General features: G+C 42.7%; 1 protein-coding gene across 6 annotated transcripts in view; it reads left to right on the forward strand.

The window, feature by feature from the left end:
* LOC307013310 (uncharacterized protein) overlaps nucleotides 1-20,138 on the forward strand; it is a 32,968-nt gene extending 12,830 nt beyond the window's left edge. Inside the window, exons 6-12 of one of the 6 annotated variants that reach the window (XR_013800934.1) lie at nucleotides 16,705-16,838; nucleotides 16,949-17,091; nucleotides 18,456-18,599; nucleotides 18,886-18,990; nucleotides 19,326-19,349; nucleotides 19,450-19,588; nucleotides 19,726-20,138. The gene's annotated coding sequence lies outside the window, so the exon portion shown is untranslated. Of the gene's footprint in view, nucleotides 1-2,921; nucleotides 3,893-16,704; nucleotides 16,839-16,948; nucleotides 17,092-18,455; nucleotides 18,600-18,885; nucleotides 18,991-19,325; nucleotides 19,589-19,725 lie in introns of those variants that run through there. The other 5 variants (XR_013800933.1, XR_013800935.1, XR_013800936.1 and 2 more) reach the window with 5 other exon arrangements.
* The last annotated feature ends 3,814 nt before the right edge of the window (nucleotides 20,139-23,952 follow it).

Consider the following 23,952-nt stretch of genomic DNA (forward strand, 5'->3'; position numbering starts at 1 on the left):
TTGTTCAATAAAACAACCAGATGGACACACGATAAAGGAAATGTTCAAATTCGGCTCTGATCGTAGCAACATCGTGCCATTCGTGAGGGCATCTTAAGCCATCTTTGGCATGCCAAAGATTTTGCCACCGCTCCCAAAGTTGCTTCCGGAGCCTGACAAATTCCACCGGCGGTCTTACGATGGCTTAAGATGCCCTCACGAATGCCTTACGAAGGGCAAAATGAACACACGAAGTCAACACGAAAATGTACCTTCACAAGGTCCTTCGGCAATGCTTTGTGATGCCAAAGATGTTGCCACCGCTCCCGAAGTTGCTGCCGGAGCCTGAGAAACTCCACAGGCGGTCATACGATGGCTTAAGATGCCCTCACGAATGGCCCGATGTTGTTACGATCAGAGCGGAATTTGAACATTTCCTTAATCGTGTGTCCATCGGGTGTCAATTTCGGGACAGTGTGACAGGGGCTTTAAAGTCCTTATCTTACATTAAAAACTTTTTTTGGCAGTTGATTTCTGGGGGGTGTATGCAACAGATAGTCAATGTATGTTTCTTTATTTCATACTGAATAATATGTAAAAAAAGGAAAAATATTAGGTCCAATAAAAAAACTTTGCTTCTGGAAGCAGGCCATTTCGTGACGTCACGTGTGGTTCCCGGCTGCCGCTGTCTGGCTCCCTGCTGCCGTCCGGATCGACAGCCAATGCGCGCAGCCAGCGAGAGTTCACAAAGAAAAATGGCGTCAAATATTGTTGATGTTTACGCATCAGAAAAAGCTAATAGCGCGGGTATTTGGCACAATTTGACAGAACAATTATTTGGTGTGGACGATGCGAGCAGTGACGATGAATCTGAACGATCTCTGCCGCCTTTTACACCAGAAATAAGAGGCCTAGAACCGTATAGGTTCGAGCCAGCAAAACGCGAATGTGCACCACCGGCCTCAGCTGAAAACATGGAAGTCACTCCGCCCTCGCCAGCACCAGCTCGAGTCGGCAACACAGATTGGTAGAGCTATTCATATGTTATAATATCAATCATGATAAACAAATTTCAAATTGATGGTTCACTCACCCTGGACAGTGTTAGTTTTTTCACAGCTTTATCGGACCTGTGTTTCTTTTGTAGGGGTTCCGCCAAGGAGTCTGACATCACTTGTGTTTCACCCTGTTTACTATCGGACAGCGTTGTCTCCCGTTGGCCGCGAAATATCGACGATGCCTGGGGCTCAGCCTCGGAACGCGAGGAAGTCATTGGGGTTGAATCACCTGTCCTAATTGATGGAATTGCACCCTTTCTTATGTCCAACTGTTTTTTGAAACCCATCTTCCATTGTTGGTAGCCTTCAAAATCATCAGGGACAACAAAATGTGCCCCACAAATAACAATCAGTTTCACTGGCGCACTGCCAATTTTTTCTTGTGTTCCGCACAAATCGCTCCCATTTCTCCCGTAAAACCTTCTCTTTCGGGAACAAATGAACGGTAAAACCATCCCGATTGGTGTTGCTACACCCGCCAACGACACACCTCTTCACCATGATCCGGAAAAAACAAGACAAACTCGGAGATAAACACTGATACACAAAGTTGACATGCGGCTATACCAGCAATGCTACACTGTGTGATGCTGGGACGGGCTGAACTCACCAGGATTCGCGGAACCACACGTGACGTCACGACACAGCACCAAGCAGCGGCAAGTTTGAATCCAGACTTTTCTGGATACCTCTGAATTTGACCCATTTTCCCGATATTAACAAGTGATTTACAGCAAATAGGAAACGATATTCGATCTATATCACGTGTTACTGGAATAAGACCCAACAAGTTAATGCATTTTGAAACAGTTCTATGATCTTTCAGCTACAGTAAATTACGCAAGATAAGGACTTTAAGGGCAGCCGACACAAACGAATGCCGTGCTTCCATGAGCGTCAAATCCCGCCACAGATGGGAATACATTGCAATCAGTTGAAAGCTATTTGCGTGCCTTTATGAAGCTGAAGGAGCCTAGGAGCGTCACAACTGCACGCCACGGGACCCTGACCAAGCGTCGCTGGACGATTATGGAGTGAGAGTGTGTTGCCCGACGAGGCATTTGAGTCCTGCAGGATTTCCCCGTTAATATCAGTGTCTCGAAAACACATGTTGGCGACTGAAAGACATCCAGTGTTTGGTCTTTTGCGGAATCATCCTATAGTGTCTCAACTGAAAGAGGACCACAAACACATACAACATATAATACAATTTTGAGATTTGGGGATATTTATCTCCCATTCTTTCACTTTTTCTGACATTTTCAACACCAAACATGTCCTTAATGTCTCTGTTCAGTAAACTACAGCAATCTGAAAGCCTGTACATTATTTATATCACACTTTATCAGTAGAAAAATGAAGGAAATGACTTTTTTAATGCAGTATTTTCTGATATATCGCGGAACACAAAGATATTTCGCTCTGTGCAAACCTTTGACTCTAATATGTCAACAACATGAAACAAGAATATGAACCTGGCTTTATCCAATGTTCACACAAGAGTTCTACATCCTGACACATCCTTCCACACTGTCTCAACTGAAAGAGGACCAGAAACACATTAAAAATATAATAAAATGTGGAGACTTTAGGATATTTATCTCCCATTCTTTTACTTTTCGGGCATTTTACAGACCAGACATGTCGTCGATGTCACTGTTTACCAAACTACCACTTTTTCTGAAAAATGCATAAAATGATGCAATATATGTTAAATACATGGTTTATACATGTAATTACTGGGGTTCCTTTTCTTCTGATTAACTAATTTGGGCGTGCACATTTGCAGCGCGCAAACCTACCTCTTTTGGATTAGGAAAGGTTGGCATGTAGCCTATGCACTTCCTGTTTTTATTTTGAAAGTAATCTTTCCTCTCATTCCAGATTCCACATGTCCTGCGTTTGTGTGTTTCCCGCCCGTGAGATTGCTTGGTCCTGATAGTTTTCGCCTGTGCCCATCCCCCTCACCTATATATAGCCCTAGGTTGCGGTCGGATAGTTTAAAAATCAGCTCCTAAGTTCTAACCCTATCTCCTATTCCTTGACCTCTGAGTGAAACGTCACGGGGTTAAGGGATAGTGGATAGGAGAATCCAAAAGGACTTAGGAGAAGAGACTGCGGTACTTTAGAGAATCCGAATGCACTTTCACTATCCGACGTGTTTATGATGCGCCAGCGGACGTCATTGTGTGCGTCTGCTGCTGTGGTGAAACTATGGAAACTACAGTGTTCTATACAACGGACTACATGGATGTTTAATAAGAACGAGGGACTACTGTAAACTCATCTAGAGACTCTGCACCGTGCTCTGATGCTGTTGTTTTATGCTTTATGAACGTGGACAACAGAGAAACATATTCTTCATGACCAAAGTTGGAATTGAAATAAAAAAGGAAAGTGAAATGTATGCTCGTCACCCTCTCCCGCCGGTCCACATTAATACAAATGATCTCAATACATATGATTGTATGAAAATATCTTAAAATAAACACAAATTGATTTATTATAAATGTTAGTCCTTAACATCTATCACTATGTATATCACCATTCAAACATCTTTTAAAAGTTGAACAAACTCCCCACAGCTCAGTGAAATGTTGACTTTATTTGAAAATTTCAGTAAAAACTAATGTTCATATTTCTTTTTTTGATTATAATACTGATGAACGTTCAAAACAAAGCACTTTGGCAAGTTACCACATACGTTTTAAAAACGTATGTGTAACTGTAACTTTCATGATATAACTGTTACAGAATGGTTTAGGCTAGGTTGCAGCTCCACCCTGTGGACGTATTGTGCCTGTGTTATATATATATCTGCCTCACGTGACTCTACCCCAGTTGTATGATTACCTGCTTAAAGTCCATGTAATGTCCAAAATAAATGTTATTCTGTGTTAATAAATCGCTTCATCACTTTCCACAGTTTCATTTGACATATCAACATCAATGATTCTTTCCATAAATACCCCCCAAATAACATGAAATGTGTGCCACTTTCCCGTGTTATTCCGCTCCGGTAGCGAAAAGCTTGCCAGCCATTAACCCAGCTGTGTGACGTCACACGTGGCAAACACCAGCCTCGTCTAGATTGTTTGTTTTGTATCCTTCCGCTATTTTCGCTCAACATATGTGTAACCGGACCTCGCTAAACTTTTTTTATCTAACAATTCATGATGGGGAAGCGATGTGTAGTTGTGAGCTGTGAATGTTTCCTGATTGCTATAAACATTGATCATGGGTGCTGGAAGATTGTGCACAAAACTCGGGTCAGAATTAAGTTACTACAGGTGTTATGCCAGCTTGAGCTAAATGTCACCAGAGTACAGTGAACTTGCCTAGTGACTGAAATATATAAAAGTTGAAGTGAAATAAGTAAGGCCAAAAATGAATTACGTCTGAATATCTTTATTATTTTTACCACTTTTAATTATTTGTGGGCTCGCACATACCAAAATAGACTAATGTACACTGCAATAAAGATCAAATGATACAAGTGAAAAATTAACAAAAGAACCCTTTTTTATTTATCAAACAGTAAATTAATACAATCTTACAAACTTGTGATTTGGAAAATGTTGTTATATTTACATGTTTCTTTGGAAAAATAATATTGTAAATGATGTACTTTGTAAATTATTTACATCATGTGAAACCATTTTAACCAGTTCAGCTGCATGACTTATGTCAAATTACAGATTTGGCCATTGAAATCCCTGATAGCGGCCTCCCGGTTCAGGGTAAGTCTTCCGTATCTCGGTTACAGCACGCAGCGGGACTCTGATTTTTGGGCCGAGTACACCCCAGCACCAACGTACAAACTGTCGATAAGCTGTAGGCTATATCGATACTTCCTAATGAAAAAAAAGTATACAGATTATAAATATATTTGGAGAAAAATAAAATGTTATGTAGTACTATTATGTAGCAATGGTTACAAATTGGCTTATAACATGATATTTGTATTTTACTTGTACAAAATAAATATGAGGTTATACATGACTGCTTGACAGAATCATAGACCTCATATATTTCCTCACATGTGTAGTTGTTTCTTTTCCCAAGCATACATTGAACTTGCATACACAGAAAAAATAAAAGCCAAGCTGTTTTTGACTGCTTGAAAGAGTTTAATGGTATCTTTAAAAGTGTACTATATCTGTAGCGACTAAAAGTATTATATGAAAGCAAAGCTGCAATAGGCAGTTGAGTCAATCAATATTTACTTACTGGTGTAGTGGGCCATCAACTGCTCTGTGTTGTTGTTTGTATTGAAGATACGCTATTTTCAGTGTCCAAACACTGAGACAGCCTTCTCTAAAGCCTGGGTGGCTAATAATGCACCTTGGTTTCTCGTCGGTGTCTTCTATCTGGCAGAGTCCTGCACGGGTCTGATTTTCAAGACCCGCTCCCGCCCCGCACCCGTGACGTGCAGTACCGAACCCGCCCCGCTACCCGCACATATTGCCAATTAGTTCCGCAACCCGACCCGACCCGCCGGCACAAGATCCGCAACCCGACCCGAACCCGCATATATATATAAGCAGTGACAACGTGCAATTATTAACACACGCAGTTGCATATTTGGCTCAAAAAGCCTGGGATGTTGTTTATTTTCTCCATCTAGGATGACACCAAAAGCCTCCCAGACGTTGGATTTCGCTCTTGAGGAAGAGTTATTGAAAATTGTGTATTCTCCGCTAGAGAGCTTCACCTCAGCCATTCAGAATGTGGTGCGCTCAGCAGCAGATAGATGCGCTGCAGAGGTTATGATTATGCTCGGTCCCGCCGAGGAGAGGTCTGAGGATTTAAACATTAAACTAAATTATTATTGTTTAAATATATTTATTATGCAACACCCGCAACCGGACCCGCATCATCTTTGTTTTACCCAGAAGCGAACCCGGAAAAAAGCGTTTGAAAAAATACCACCCGCAAATCACCTTTTTTGCGGGTCACCCGTCGGGTAGGCCCACCCACGGATACCCGACCCGATTCAGGACTCTGCTATCTGGTCAGTAGGTTGCAAACTGTCTATTTGTTCCATCACCTGCCAGATCTCTCTGCAGCATACACATTCATCTGCAGTGGGCATGCTTTCACAGCATTGACATGTAGCCTAGGCCTACACCTGAATATTGTACATAACATTAAAAAAAAAACAATATCTGCCGGACGTGTGAGGAACAGATGACAAATTAAGATCGACATTTAGTGCAGGTCAAATTAAATAAAACTGAATTTACCATTCAGTATTGCTGACTCGAGTCTCGCCGGCTGCGGAATCCGCTTCTCTTTCACAAGTTTCTGCCTCGTTGTTCGATTGCCGGGCAGGAGGCTCGTACTGATAAGGCAAGATGCCTTGAAGTGAAAGGCTAGCTGGTTCACTCTCTACTTCTGTAACTGAATCCAGATAACCCACCGAATCTGAGCTTGAATGATCGCTCTCGCTGTCGCTGTCTGAAGTTGTCGCGTTGCTTGCCATTTGGACTGATTTGATCAGATGGCAATGTTTGCCACGTGTGACGTCACCGCTCGTTCGGGAGTGATCGGGGGCGTACTCGGCAAACTTCGGAACCAACATCGGTTTTTAACGTATATGTCATTTAATTATGACCAAACTTTAAACATTTTTATTTATTTTTATTCTGGTGATATCTAAACTACATGTTAAAAAACACCTGTGTTAGATGCATTACATGGCCTTTAATGTGAATACACGGCGTTGAGACACAGCCTGATTTGCCTTGTTTATTAATGCACCTACATCTACAAACATGGTGTCAGAAGCTCAAATAGGACCCAGCTGTGGATTGCATGCTACTGTCCGTCGCTGAGACGGCGTGCATTTATTTGTTTTGGTGAGGTTTAGCAGTTTCAGTTAGCCTGTTAGCATTAGCGTCACGTTGGAACAATGGCATCCAGCATCCCACCTCCGGAGCCTATGAAGATGGCGGGGGACATCCACGGCAACTGGGTGAGCTTTCGAGCAGAATTTGAGGATTATCTGCTTGCGACCGGGCTCAGCGAGAAAGAAAAGCCGGTACAAGCAGCTGCGCTAAGGAGGCTAATGGGGAACGACTGCCGCCATGTTTACAAACACAACCTGGGACTCACCGCGGACCAACAAAAGGATGCGGGTGATATACTGGTGGCACTGGAGCAATACTTCACGCCCGCAAAGAACGTAATCTTTGAGAGGTACGTTTTTGGCAACCTTAAACAAGAGGATGGAGAGCTCTTGGATGCGTTTGCTACCAGGCTGAGGGAAAAGGCTGCCTCTTGTGAATATGGAGCTTTAAAAGATGAACTCATAAGGGACAGGCTTGTTCTCGGGATAACTGACGAGGGTGCTCGACGTCGTTTACTAAGGGAAAAGGACCTTAAATTGGACGAGGCCATTAAAATTTGCCGTGCAGCCGAGGTCATGGACAGCAAGTTAAAAACCATGTCACTGGGCAGCTCTGGACCTGGAGACAGCGTTAATGCCACACAAGGACAGCGATATGGACGGAGGTCTGCCAGCAGGCCATCCGAGTCCACCAACACATCTGCACAACCACAGAGCATGAGAGACGCTGGCGAATGCAAGTACTGTGGCACACGGCACAAACGTGGGCGGGACCTGTGCCCTGCTTTTGGTAAATCGTGCCGCTCGTGTGGCACTGCTAACCATTTTGCAAAAGTATGCATGAAAAGAGGCCAGCAGGCACGCCAGTTGAATGCTGTGGACCCGTTGCCAGGGGAACTGGAGGACAGCGATGAGAGAGACGTGTACACAGCGGAGAGCGTGGGGGCTGTGAACACTCAAGGTAAAAAGTGGTTTGTCAACCTGCCACTGCAAAGTGGGGTTCAGAGGTGCCAGCTCGACTCTGGAGCCACTTGCAATGTGATGAGCATCAAGGACAAGACGAGACTGGCGTCTAGAACGCCTCTTCTGAAGAGTCTCACCAGATTAAAACTATACAACAGTGAGTGGATGAGCTCATTAGGTGTGTACAGCACACAATGCGTCATTAGGGGTAAGACGCACAGACTGGACTTTGAGATCGTGCATACTGGCCAGAGGCCCTTGCTTTCGGGTGAGACATGTGAGAGACTTGGTCTGATACGCTTCACCATTCCTGAGGAGCTGAATAAGGTGGAGCACTGCAGGAAGGGAGACCTGACCAAGGAGTGTCTTGTCAGCACCTACCAAGACGTGTTCACCAGCCCTGTTGAGTCTCTGCCTGGTGATATTCACTTTGAGCTGGACAGCACTGTGACACCGGTGCAGTGTGCTCCCAGGAACGTTCCAGTGGCCCTCAAGGCAGCTGTTAAGGCTCAGCTTGATCGATATGAAGAGGAGGGACACTTGACCACAGTCACTCAACCCACGGACTGGATTAGCAATCTAGTCATAGTAAAAAAGCCAGACAAATTGAGACTATGCATTGACCCGAAGCATCTCAACCGTGCTCTGAAACGGTCCCACTACCTTATGCCCACTTTAGATGACGTGTTGTATAAGCTGCCAAAGGCACGTATATTCACCCTGGTGGATGCACGTGATGCATTCCTGCAGTGCCGCTTGGATGAAGAAAGCAGCCTGATGACAACATTCTGGACACCGTGGGGTAGGAAACGCTGGCTGAAACTTCCTTTCGGTGTGTCAGTTGCCCCGGAGCTGTATCAAAGGAAGCAGCATGAGCTGCTGGCTGGCTTGACAGGGATTGAGCCCATAGCTGATGACATCCTTGTAGTCGGCTGTGGGGACACAGAGGATGAGGCCAATCGCGACCATGACACAAACCTCATCGCTCTGATGGACAGATGCAGGGAAGTAAAGCTGAGACTGGGCCTGAAAAAGCTGCAGTTCCGAGTGAAGGAGGTCCGCTTCCACGGCCACATACTGTCCGCGGAGGGCCTCAAGGCTGACCCTGACAAAGTCAGGGCGGTGCTGGACATGCCAAACCCCACAGACGCAAAAGGGGTCCAGCGGTGTGTCGGATTTGTGAACTATCTGTCCAGATTCATGCCACGCTTGTCAGCGGTATGTGAGCCGCTGAGGAGACTGCTGGACAAGGATGTGATGTGGCACTGGCTGCCCAAACATGATGCCGCCATGAAGGAAATCAAGGCACTGGTCACGGCGGTGCCAGTCCTAAGGTACTATGACGTCCGCAAGCCAGTCACCGTACAGAGCGACTCCAGTCAGGCGGGTCTGGGCTGCTGCTTGCTTCAAGGGGGACAGCCTGTCGCATTCGCCTCCCGGGCATTGACCCAAACAGAGCAAAATTATGCACAGATTGAAAAGGAGTGCCTGAGCATCGTATTCGCCTGCCAACGCTTCCACTACTATCTATATGGGAGGGGTGATGTGACTGCAGAGACCGACCACCGCCCGCTGGTGTCCATCTTCACCAAGCCCCTCCTCAGTGCGCCAAAGCGCCTTCAGAGCATGCTCCTCACACTTCAGTATTACTGCCTTGCGGTGGTATACAAGCCAGGCCCTGAGATGTACATAAGTGACACGCTCAGCAGAGCCACCACCCCACCACAGAGAACAGACAAACTGTACCAAAGTGAAATGCTCTGCAGCATGCAGCAGGAGCAGTGTGACACGGCGGCCATTCAGCAGGCAGACTATTTAAATGTCAGCAGCCAACGCCTGGCACAGATTCGGACACACACTGAGGAGGATGTGTGTCTTCAAACACTTAAGTCTGTCGTGCTGGAGGGATGGCCAGGACACAAAGAGGAGACCCCTGTAGCCGTCAGGGACTACTGGGCCGTCAGAGATGAGATAAGTGCACAGGATGGCGTGCTCTTCAGGAGTCAGCGCGTCATCATTCCAAAAGCTATGCGCCCGGAAATGCTGAGATGGATCCACTACAACCACGTGGGGGGCGAGGCGTGCTACAGGCAGGCCCGTGATACACTTTACTGGCCCGGTATGCAAGGGGAAGTCAAGGATTATGTGCAAAAGTGCTCTGTTTGCAATGAGTATGCACACGAACAACAGAAAGAGACTATGATGTCACACCCGCTCCCCACATGTCCCTGGCAGCTAGTAAGCATGGATCTGTACAGCTACGCAGCACAGAACTTCTTGCTCGTGGTGGACCATTATTCTGACTTTTGGGAGATCGACCTGCTCCCTGACCTATCAGCGGACACCACGATCCGTAGATGCAAGGCACAGTTTGCACGCTACGGTGTCCAAGACAGGGCCATTTCTGATGGTGGAGGCCAGTTTGCCGGTGGAGAGTTCCGGGCGTTTGCGAGAGAGTGGGGTTTTGAGCATGTCATGTCCTCACCGAGGCACCCAAAGGCTAATGGCAAAGCGGAGTCAGCAGTGAAAATTGTAAAGAGCCTGTGCAGAAGGGCAGACCGTGCCAAAGAGGACCCCTGGAGGGCCATATTGCATTGGAGAAATACGCCCACTGAGGGTATGCATTGCAGCCCAGCACAGCGGCTTATGTCGCGGAGACTGAGAACCCTTCTCCCTGTGGCCGACCAGCTACTGGTGCCTCAGGTCGTCACGGGTGTTCCTGACAAGCTGAAAGTGAAACATCAAGCAGCAAAGCTGACATATGACAGATCTGCCAAGGATCTGCCGGAGCTGAACGTCGGCCAGCCCATACGGATGAAGCCGCTCCCAGGAGACAGGACGGGCCGATGGAGGAGAGGTGTGTGCCTTCAGCAGTTGGGACTCCGGTCCTATCTGGTCGGTGTGGAGGGGACCACGTATCGGCGCAACAGGGTTGATCTTCGACCAGCAGAGGCGGCCCTTCTCCAGCCGTCAGTTCTCCCAGAATCGGCCCCGGAGCAGCCTGCGAGTGGGGGGAGCGCCAGAGAGGTCGTCTGCGTCCCCGAGGAGTCTCCAAGGCCATAACCTGTGCGCACTCAAACACACATGGACGATAAAGATTTAAAAAAAAGAAAAAAAAAAAGGAAGTGGAGAGATTGTAAAACAAATGTGATTGATTGTTCTGAGTTTATTGCTGATGTGTTCTGATCCAGCTATTATTGAAGTGTCTTTGCTAGGTGCACTATTTGTTGTTGAAATCATTTGATTAATGTTCTGTTTAAAGGTCAACAGTTTAATGGCAGTATTGATCCTGTGTTGTTACTTAACAAAAGGAAGGGAGATGTTACAGAATGACGAGGATACACTAATGGGTCCTCCACGGTCCTCCACGGCTCCTTCGTAGGCGCATTTCCTGGAACAGAGATGTTTCAAAGAGTCGTGACGCACGGCCGGACTTATCTCAGCCAATGACAGCTCTGCATGAACGCGATGTTTACAGAGGCTTCTCAATTCTTAGATTTCCCCTCCTCGACTCCCCTCCTCGACTCCCCTCCTCGAGACTTAGTCCCGCCCACAGGAGATGCGAGCGGAGGACCGAGGATGGGAACCGAGGAAAGAGGAGGGGAAGCAGCAGACGTTTAAAGAAATGAGAACTCCTCTCGTCTGAGCGGTCATATTAAAGCGACGTCCGTTCATTATTACGTGGCAACAGCTGCATCAGCTGTCGAGTGTTTTGTCATAGCGCTGTATTTTATAATCTCTGTTAGATCAGCTGAACATTGTTCCCCCACATATTTACTTTGAATTCATTGAGAGTGCGGTATAATGAGACAATAACAGGCTACAGATGCGGACACACACACACACAAATATATTTATATAAATATATACAATTTAAAGTATGAGAGCAATCTCATAATAACGTAACACAGAGACTGGATATATCCGCCCCCTCTCTCTGGTCGCTGAAATTGGGAATTGAAATTACGGTCCAAAAGTTGTATTTACAAGTATTAAAAGTAAGCAGAGGACACCAAACCAACTGAGACCCGTCTGTCCGCCGCATCTACGCACTGTACAACACACACCTACACACTGTACCACACACACACACACACCTACACACTGTACCACACACACCAACAGCTCCTAAAGCATAATCAGGCTACAGCCGTTGTGTTTTTTATTATGTGAAGCACTAAATGGTCTTAGAAAAATATCGACTCTTTGTTTGTAGTTATCTACTAAACTAAAGCAAATAAAGAGAGTACGCCTGTTATACTGAGTGATATATATTTGAAACACTGCTCTGCTTTCTGCACGGACCTCACAGCTGTTCTCACTGTAAACATCACGTCGCGATGAATGCAGTTACTAAAATAATATCCAGGGGATGCATGCAGAGCTGTCATTGGCTGAGATAAGTCCGGCAGTGCGTCACGCCTCAGATTTCCCGGAAATGCATCCGTGGAGGAGTGTCTCCTCGGTTATAGCTCCTCCAGAGAGCCTTCTCGACGCTCGATGCTCGGTCCTCGAAGTGCATTTAGAGAAATTAGAGCTGTGTCCCAATTCAGCGGCCGCATCCTCCTGAGGATGCATTCGGAGACCGCATACGTCACTTCCGCCAAACGAAGGCTGTCCCAATTTTAAAAAAAAGACAAGACTCCTCCGAATGCGGCCCGCAAATGCAGCCTTCTTTCCCCAGATTTAGAGGATACATCTGATGTACACTCCGCGGTGTACCATATCCCAGGATGCAACGGGTGACGGTGACGAATGAGTTTTAAAAAATATATATGGCTTGTAACGTCCCATCAACGGCTACAACGGTTTCAGCTGGATTCGTTTTTAAATGTACTCACTCACCCAAATAGTAAACGACATGAAAGAAAAGTAAACCTATTTAATTTGTGTATTTAAATATACGGGCAATTGGAGATGTCTTCTTTATATTACATACATAAAATAATATGAAGTGAAAATATTTCTAAACCCTGTTTGGTTTTCATATTGTTGGGATTCATTATAAAGCTAATTTATTTATTTAACTGCTTTTGTTATACAAATCTTACTGCAACAATTTTGTTTTGATAGGGAGCAAGGAGCAGACTGCGCAATTTATCCAGATGCGCGGGGAGAATGAACCCCTCTTCACTGGGGCCTGTTGCGACCTCGGGAAAATAATTTAAACATATTATATAACACCAAAATAAGTACAGCTAGATCTGACTCCATATTGAACAGTTTTGAAAACAATTTTGAAAACAGTTTTGAAAACAGTTTGAAAACAGTTTGAAAATATTTTGCCTAGTGTCAGAAATTATTACCGGCACTTGTGACTGCAGCTGGTTGCTTGGTGACGGGGGCGGCAAAAATATAGGGGTAACTGCCGGTTACAAGGACATGCTCCGTAGACCGTCTCATTTCGCAGTCCGCGGAGGACCAAAGCTGGGTCCTCAGGAGGACCCAGCCTCTGAATTGGGACACAGCTTATATGTCCTTCAACATGGCGCGCTGAAATTCATTTCAGGATCACTACCGGAGGACCGAGGAGTCAAGGAGTCGAGGAGGGGAAATTTGAGTATTGAGAAACCTCTATTGTCGATTGTGATTTATAAAGGGAAACCGGCGTAGGAAGTGATGTACGCACTTTCCTCACCGGTACGCAATGTTTGGTGAATCGGAACATTTCTGTACCTATTTTTTGGATTTCTACTGCGTAAGCAATCTTCCCCCGTGAATCCTACGCACGGCGTTATAAATGAGTCCCCAGGTCTCCTCCTCCTGTGTTCTTATTCTTCATCACAGTAACTATAATTATTGTACATAATGAAGGATTGTAAGGTACTGGAGTTTAGAGCGTCTATTATTTCATGTCAGACAACTTTTTGGTTTTTAGTTTATTTAAAAATAATGTAAGTGTTTTCTGAAATGTAATGTAAGATAAGTGTATTTAAGTTAATGTATTGCTGACAGCTTTGTGAAAAAATAAAAAGCTTTTGTTTTGGGCTTAAGTCAAACATTTCCAAAATTATGCTTTCTTTAATTGAAACATTAGTACTCAGATTATTCACTTCAGTAAAATCAGCGATACTACAGTGTAAAAAGAAGCTACAAGAAAAAGTGCTGCATTCAAAATTCTACTTAAGTAAAAGCATTAGCATTAAAATATACTAAATTACTCATTGTGAAGAGTGGCACATTTAAGCCCTATATATTTTATATATATTATTCTGAAATGGATCAATCTGCACAATGTCTACTTTTACTTTTGGTACTTTAACTATATGTTTGATAAAAAAATATTTACAGTATTACTCTGGTACTTCTACTTTTACTCAAGTACAAGATCTGAGTACTTCTCCCACCTCTGCATATATAACATTAGCTAATGTTTTTTGACACTTACAGTAAAAGCAACCGATAGTTAAAAAACGTAAATGAAACACTGCAGACTGTGTCAAGCTTTAGTTGAAAGCAGAGGAAAAACGAGACTCAGTTCCTCCCTTTTCCTTTTATTACGGCCGATCAGAATCATTGAGAGGATTTATTTGACATAAATCCACCAGTCAAAATAAAAAATTGTCATCACCATAATACATGAGCAAAGTGTGCAACTAGAGAATGCAATTCCCGAAGAAATTGCTAGTGGGAATGCTTTATGCTGACAATGTGACGCTAAACTGCTATGCTGAAATGTAATGTGTAAGAAGAAAGTGAAGAATTTAGATTGAAATGATACATGAACACAGGGGGCTTGAATGTGTGATGAGAGAAGAAAAGAAAGTAAAAAGTCTTGGAAAAGCAGCAGAATATTTGAACTGCAAACTTCTGAACTAACTTGATGGCGAATGATCTGTCGCCATGGCAACAGCACCACAACACTGACTACTCGAGAAGAGGAAGAAAATGGAGGAGAAGGACTTAACATTTTTTTTATAAACTATATAATAACTACTTAATGAAAATAAGGCGGGGCAGACAACATGGAAGACGTCGGTGGGCTCCAAGATGCTATGCTATTGTTAGAAATTAAAATCAATGTTTTGATGGTATAATGTAGCTTAAACATACCGTCAGTTCAAACGCTCTTTTATACTGAAAAACCAGAAATTCTTGTGCACAAGCAGTTAAGCTTTTATTCTGAAAATCCTTCATCTACGGTTAGCATGTAGCATGTGGCTAATATACGATTTCCTAAAGAGGTGAATTGAGGAGCGAAATGACTTGGTGTGGTGAAAACCGAAACCTACTGATTTAACACTACAACAATAGATGTCGAGATACTACCATGTTGAATATTAAATGAAAGTACAGTTTATTTGAATACATTATTGTTTACAGACGAGAGTAGCATGTGACAACATCCGGAATGACCGGCAACCAAACGAGCCGAGAAGTATTGTTTAGAGTATTGATTACAGCGTTTAGAATGTGTTAAATGAAAAGTGATGAAAGAGAATATGAGGAGAAACGGCGTGTTAAGCATATATTGAATGTGAAAAGAACCTATCCTCTGTTTAAATGCAATAACGGACATTGGAGACGAGGTGAGCCGGCTGGCGGGGAGGAGCCAGCAGAGGATATATATAGCAGCGCCGGAGGAGAGATCCGCTGTCTTCTTCTTGCTCAGGAGAACCAGATCACAGCTGTTTTCTGCCGGAACAATATTCTGTCTGTAACACTACCGCGCCTTTTTTAATTAAAGTATCCCATTTGAATCTTTTCAGAGACTCCATTTAGTCTCATTTTAAAGCTTCTCTCCTGGACGCGAGAATAAAGAACATATTTAACACTATCCTTAGCAGATCAAATGGATCAACACGGTTTACCAACAGATACTGTGTTGGCCCATATTGAAGACTTTATCGAAGTACTCGGGCGGATAAGCGCTCTTCGAGATATCGACACGGATGACGAAGTTGTAAATACTTTGACACTGATTGAGCACCGTGTTCGTGTGGAAGATGTCCAAGAAGTTGGTTTAAGCACAGGTGCAGGACGCCCGCCTCTGGATATTCCATGCGATATGCTCGCTACCTATGTGCTGTCCGGTCTATCAACCCGAGAAATCGCGGATCTGTTTGGTGTGTCATCCCGCACAATTCAGAGGAGATCGGTCGAAGAAGGCCTAAGGTGAATTACTTGAGCTAACGTAAAACATTTTTATTGCTCTATCTAGCTAACGTCATACAATTAACGAGCCCATAGAAATAGAATACGAGTATACTACTATACTCATATTCTATTTATATGGTCAGCCCGCTACAACTGTCACTATGGCAACGGTACACATACAAATGGCCGCCGCTCTGACCATCCTGCATTATCTTAAAATATAATACATCCATTATCCTGCTACGTTGATTTGAATGGGAATGTCCGTTCTACTCCTATTTTATTTCTATGGACGACACTGGTGGGCAAAAACGTGTATAATACAGTTAACAAAATTAAAACATGATTAACAAACAATTATTTAGTATTGTGTAGCAATATGATACGAAGAGATGTTTGAAATGGAGTATATATGTTAGACTGGTGGATGTTCGTCAACGTTAGCCAAAACGTTTATGTTGACGTTGCACACAAGTTATGTCAGTTATTATTAACAGCTGCTCTGTTAGATATGACTATTGTTACACCGAAATCTGTTTGTATCGTGAAATTGCGGTTTTTGTTTATTCATCAAAAATGACTAAAGTCAGAGATGTTTCCTGATACACGTGAAGTTGCAGCCACTGTATAAATTAATGTTAAGATAACTGGAGTTGTGTTCATGCTAACTGTTACACCTAACTAACGTTGCTGTCGCTTATGTAATAAATATATAATTGAAGTGACATTACACATATATATGTTTTTCTACTGTAGAAAATCAGACCTATACTCTTCAATTAACGATGACGATGTAGATGCCTTGGTGATGGAGATTCAGCGCACTAATCCGAATGCTGGATATAAAATTATGCTGGGACATCTACGGTCCAGAGGCATACACATTCAAAGTAAAAATTAACAGTTTTTGTTTAACCTCAATGTTCAACCCAATTCCAAATGACGTGGGTTTAGCCAGTCGCGAATTTGAATAAACAAATAAATCTCCTTTTTCAATCAGGGCATCGAGTAAGGAGTGGAGAGAGTGGATCCAGGAGCAATCTTGATGCGAAGGTTAACCCTCCAGACTACGAGGCGTCGTCAGTACAATGTTCCTGCACCAAATAGTCTATGGCATATAGACGGTAATCACAAGCTGATCAGGTCAGTTTTTCCTGCTGCTTTTTGAGCTGTGTCCATCATAATCTAGTAGGCCACTGCTCTTGAACTCCTGTACTCAAGTGCTGCAGTCCTGCAGTTCTTTGTTCCAAGCCTGTACCACACCACCTGAAATCAGTAAATAGTAACATCATGTGAGAAAACAGAGGTGAAGGTGTGATTGCTGAAATAAGTAGGCCTATCTACAGACATTGCACCCTTGGAAGTATTGAGTGTGAGACCAATTTGAAGGCTGAGGAAAAAGTAACATTAAAAGATATACGGCCAGGTCATTAATACTTAAAGATGCCTTTATCCTTTTTTAATACAAAATATAACAATGAGGGTTCTGTATGTTAGTTAGTTGAGGATATGAATTGAACTCCTTGTCTACTCATTAGATAATAATTGAGTTTGAATTTCAAACAAAAACACAATTAGATGCTACTAAAGGTACAGTCCTTGCATGGGGGCAAGCCCTCTACCACATACATCCTAGCTAAATATGAGCTCTTCTGATAGTACCATAATGTCAGTGGTGTCCAATTTTATCCGCAAAGGGTTGGTGTGAATGTGTTCCAACAAAGCAGTGACACATGAACTCACAACTAGTTGGTGCACTGGAATCGGGTGTTTCTCTGCTTGGTTGAAATGCACCCACACTGACCCTTAGTTGGGACATCCATGATGTATTTTAACAAATGTGTGTAAGCTTTGACATACAACATTATTTATAAGCATTTTCAAAGGTATGAACATGATCTAGAATATGTCTCAATTCCAAACAGTACCATGAAATCATATGTTAACATGTTCACATGAAATCACATGTTTCCTCTTCATATTTACTCTGTTAGGGCACTGTATTAGCACCTGAGGTGGTCAAATCAGTTTTAGCCTACTAACAATCTCAGGACCCATTGGTAAAGTCCTTTTACGGAGATTAGCCTACCGGAAACCAACATTTTAGCACCTTGTGTGATTCCATCTTTAGTAGAGATGAGAGGTTAGATGTTGGAAAAAGGTACTTTAAAATATAAATGTTGTTCACCCAGCTGACAAATCTGCTTGCCTTGGTAAAGTAAATTAAACCATTGAATTTGCTTATTTATGTACAACTTTTTTTAACTTAAAGAAGGTTAACATGCAATGTACGATAATGTTGGATATTGCAATGGCAATAATGTTTTGTGATATTGCAGGACATGTTGCTATTGCAATATCTAACGTTATCACCCAACCTGCCACAACCATACCCCTCCAACCCTATTCCTAACATAGCTTAATGAACAAGATGTGCCTTTATCAACTGTGATTTGGACATGAGGCCCCAATTCAATAACCAATTAATCCTGTTATATTTCACACAGATGGAGGATTGTTGTTCATGGTGGCATTGATGGATTCTCCAGGCTAATTGTGTACTTAAGTAGTGCCACCAACAACAGAGCTACAACTGTTCTTGAAGGCTTCTTGTCTGCTGTTGGCCAATATGGCGTGCCATCTCGAATTCGGTATGTAATGTCCTACAAATGTCTAATAAATGAATGAGACTTATTTGACTAAAATGTATTTTAATAGCATTTGTAACACAGGTACAATTATCAAAAAGAAAATGAGTGTTCGGAATTTCAAACAAGTGTAATGAAGGTGCTCTTCGGTAATCTTAAAACAGAGCTGGGTTACAACAGGGGTATGCTTAGACCCTGAAGAAGGCTTTCCGAGAGAAGACCTTTCTTTTGAAGGTACAATTATGTTGGATAGTCATCTTCAGATAAATGTACTTTTTTCCCCTTACAGATCTGACAAGGGGGGTGAGAATGTTAGGGTTGCTCATTTCATGGTCCAAACACAAGGGGAGAACAGGAGCTCTCATATTACTGGACGGAGTGTTCATAACCAAAGGTATGGAGGATTTAAAAAATATAAATTATTAAAGTACAATGAAACCGAGAGAAGAAGCATGTCTGTCCACCCTCACAAAACAATACTTACATTCAGGCGGGGCAGGGGGTGATAGCGGGGCGTTTTACTGGCAGTTCGTAACAAGTTCATTGGTCACTACCTAAAATCCAGCTCTCACTTCGCTCATCATTGTGTTCACACTCCAGTCTGAACATAAGTGTCAATCAGCCATTACTAGTAGAACCTTGCACAACTTTTCCATCTTGCTAACTGTTGAATAATGTGACCTGCCAAAAATACAATATAAAGGCTGTATTTCATTCTTTCTTTTACAGAATTGAGCGCCTTTGGAGAGATGTGTATGAAAATGTTCTTGATCTGTTCTACACAATATTCATCCAGCTGGAGGCCCAAGGATTACTCAATCCTGACCAAGAGATTTACCTGTATACTACACAGGTGCTTCATGCCACATATTCAGCATCATCTTCAGTGTTTCAAGGAGGCATGGAATCACCATGGGCTGAGGACTGCAAGCCACCGTTCACCTTTACAGTTGTGGTTACTAAACAACAGAGAGGGACAAGATTTCTCACAGGTAAACAACGTTCTTTAGATGATGTAATGTATGCCATCTTATTCCCTGGCTCAATTATTTATTTAAAATACATGCAAAATGACCCACATTGTAATTGATTACACATTCTGAACGGCTTTATTCCTTTCGTATGTCAGGTTGGTGAGGATTATGGTGTGGACTGGGAAGGACCACATACCCCCTGTGCATCTAATGTCTTTGTTCCTGAGATCCAGCTCCTGCGCCCATTGAGTGAACAAGATCTTGTGGCCCTACCAAACCCCCATGTTCCTTTCAGTCAGGCATTGGCAGTTTATCTTGAAACTGTTCAAACCCTCAGTTATGTTGAACCCAGAACCTTAGGTCAGGCAACATTTTCTTCACACAATTTCAGCAGTGGTGGAAGAAGTACTTAAAACCATTACTTAGGCAAAAGTACCAATACAACAATGTAAATTACAAGTCAAAGTACAGACATACTATCAACAAAAATGTACTTTAAGTATCATCAGTAAAAGTACATGTTGTGCAATAAAATGTAAATAATAATAAATTCTGATGCAGCATGTTACTGTTGGAGCTGCTCTCATTCCTTTAGCTGTGTATTCCTCTCTACTCCTTCTTTTACATGCAAAAGCACACTTGCATGCACATACTGAAGGATATGAAAATGAAGGATTGAAGAGTGACACGATGGAAGGAAGCCGAGAGCAGGGAACAGAGAGATGGTTGTGTGGTGACGTTGAAGGGAAATCATAAAGGTGGATGACCATTAATCCTTCAGTCCTACAGATCTTTTGTTGTACAGATCTTTAGCAGCAAACCTTTTGTTCCCAAAATACCAACCACACTCCATTCCCTCTCTGCCTCTAAAACGTTATCCTTTAGTTTTTCTCTTTCAGCTTTATAGATGTTCCACATTTTCTTTAACTCCACAGTTCCTACACTTGTCACTGTTACTTTTCCCCATGACATGCAGCGTACCATTCAATGCTGTGTGATTTATTCTGAGTCTAGCTATCATCATTTCCTCCCTTCTCTTTCTTTCTTTATAAATATGTGTCTGCTGGCAGACCAGCAGACCAGCATTTATCTATCACCAGCTTATGTTAGTATTAAATATACAATGTACTCTGGTAACTATCAAAATAAAGACATTGTATAGTGTTCATAACAGTATTTTTATTTAATAAATGATACCTAATACAATAATATTACAAAAAAAAATTACATCTAAATAAATATATCATCTAAAATAGATGCGTTTGATTTAAAAATAACAAATATAATTCAAAATGTAAACAGCAACAAAGAAATTATAAACATTATTTTTCTTGTTAATATCCATTATCTTCTCTGTTATGTATCTTCCGGTCTTTGCCAATCTGGACAGCATTTCTTGGTCCTCCACGTCTTTCTCGTACAGCCACTGCTTGAAGCAAACTGAAAATAAGAAACAACAATGTTTTAACAAATCGTATTAAATTATGTGATGATAGAACTGCAAACACAATAGCTGTAACTTTAACTAAATAAATAACTCAGTTACCTCTAATCATTAACCCATGTTTGTATCATTGAGTTAACATACATACATACATACATGCTAAACTCTTATTGCACTTTTGGCAACAAGCATTTTCCACCTCAAGACCAAGCCCCCAGGAAGTGCGCCGGACTCTGAGGAAAATATTCGTTGTGTCCAAACGGCGGTACTACAATTTCCTTATCAGTCTGTGACGTCCACCGGCCCAGAAATACTTTTTCCCCTTGACTAACATTGGGAAAGAGACGTCTGTAAATCGGTGGATAATTTTTTTGAAACTAAATAAACTACCCAGTATGAACTATTGTATAGCCTTAGAATCATTAAGTCCTTAAAGTTGTAAAATGCACTAAAAGCCGAATCTAGATTTATTCTCTCCATTCATTCTAGTGAACCGAGAGTGTGTGCTCCGGGGGGCGGGGCTTAAGGGGCGCATGCTCTGTGAGCGCACAAACGGGTTCTTCTGCTCTGACAGCCAGGCATGCTGGGTAATCTGTGACGTTTCGCTCTCTCAAAAGTTGGGCCATTTTGACTTCATGCGCCAATGAGCAGCTCTCATAGGAAAGAACGAGACCCCGCCTCCCACGCTGTATCCAGTTCTTATTATACATCCATGCTCAAGACGGGTAACATAACTACCCTCGGGGCGCTTAGTTCTCTCCGCCATGTGTTTGAGTGCGCACACGTGTGTGTGTGTGTGTGTGTGTGTGTGTGTGTGTGTGTGTGTGTGTGTGTGTGTGTGTGTGTGTGTGTGTGTGTGTGTGTGTGTGTGTGTGTGTGTGTGTGTGTGTGTGTGTGTGTGTGTGTGTGTGTGTGTTGCATGCATGTAGCAGGTTCTGTGTGTAAACTGCCCCACCCCCTCGCACACCGACAGGGGAGAGAGATCTCTCGTCCGGATTGGAAAGATCGAAAATAAATCATAGACGCACTTCGTAGTCTTTTTGCATATTAGAAACGGAGTTGGCGACAGTAAGACTGCGATATAATGTTTGTGTAGATATAATACATATGACATCTATTTTTTAAATGTCTCCAGTACCGATAAAAAGATCGATAACGTTGGACGTTAACGGTACCACGGTCTTTAATAATTCAGCCCCGGGCCCCGTTAATACTGGGGCTCGGTACCCATCCCTAGTTTTAATTATTACATCATCAATATTACATTTCAAATAACCAAGTACTTGGTATCTCACAAAGCGCAAGTGGCTAGTGTTGCTAAGAACATACCTGGTGATGGTGGTGATGGTGGCTCTTCGCTGCAGGATCTGGTCGATGTCCTCCTAACAGAAGCGATTGCCTTCGTCGTTCTCGTCCATGATGGCGGCGTAGGCTCCTTTCCTCAGGAGGTCCTCGATCTCCTTCTTGGAGAACTGCTGGACCGGCTAAAGGCGACGCAGAGAGACATTTACACAAGTGGATTTAGAAAACTCTTTTTGAAATTAAACTAAGCGTACTGCAACAGCGACTGACCCAAAAATGACTTGGCATCTAGAAATATGACAGATTTTTTTTTTCTCACCCCGTTGTTGTTGCCTTCTTTGTTCCCACTCGTGCTCTGCAGGACAGCACGGTCCAGCCCGAGCTTCAGACTAGCTTTATCCAGCTTTTCCCTCTCATAGTTTCTAGTGATCAGACGGTACACCTTCACCGCCTTAGACTGGCCAAAACGATGACACCGAGCTTGAGCCTGAAATAAAAAATTAAAAGAGGGGTCAAAAGAGCAAAGTTTTTAAGTATTAAATGGGAAAATATACACTTAAAGAACCGAGGGAATAAACGGAAAGACTGTTGTTGCCCTATTGAACTATCTTTAGGACAGACAGAGCAGATATATATATCGTACCTGCAGGTCATTTTGAGGGTTCCAGTCAGAGTCGAATATCACACAGGTGTCCGCAGCAGTGAGGTTCACAAGCTCTTGATCAGGTGTTTGATGTGGGCTGGCATGATCCTTTCTGCAACGATAAATAAAGAAAACAAAGAAGACCTTATTAATAATAGTAATGATGGTAACAACAATAATATTAGTATAACTATTTATATAGCACTTACACAATAATTGCAAAGTGATTCTCACAACAAAAATAAAGAACAAAACAATGTCAACAATAAAAAAAAAAAAAATTATAGGAATGTTAAGAGACAAAGAAATGATAAACATTCTGAGAGGCCGACTACAAAAAGGTAGACTCAATGGCTCTTGATGACATCAATGAGCAGTCCCAAAACATGCTGCTGTATCAAAAGAAATAGGTCCAGATTTCTTCTATTTAGTGTTGGATGATTTGTTGTATTGATTGCTGATGGATGTTAAGATATGTTTTACAATTATAACTTATTGTAATTGGAATCAAAAAGTTTAAAATCGTAGTTTTAATAAAATGACTAGCAATATAGGGTTTATTCAACAGCGGTAAAGCATTAAGTTGCTAAATTAACGTACACTGAACTGTAAAACTTACCACTATTTAGGAAAGGACCTGATCAGAAGGATTGACTAGTAGGACAGCAAAGAGGTGGAGGAGGTCTCTGTCATGTACCATTGGTAGATGTTACACCTGAAAGAAAGATAAGGAAATAAGACAACACAGGAGGACAAACATCCTCTTAAGTAAAAGACGAAATCATGTCAAGCTTTACATCTTTCAGTCTTTATAATGCACTGTTGGAAATTACATTCCAAAGGCTAAATTCAAACTCAATACCATAAATAACTGGGTAGGCCTACCAAAGTGCTTTACCTGATAGAACACGTTCCACACGGAGCAGCAACCATCCGGCTGGGCCTTTTGCTGCATATCATCTCCTCCCTCTCCACTGTTTCCAGTAGATCTAG

This window comes from Notothenia rossii (assembly GCF_949606895.1).
Source record: "Notothenia rossii genome assembly, chromosome: 7".
NCBI classification, from domain to species: Eukaryota; Metazoa; Chordata; class Actinopteri; order Perciformes; family Nototheniidae; genus Notothenia; species Notothenia rossii.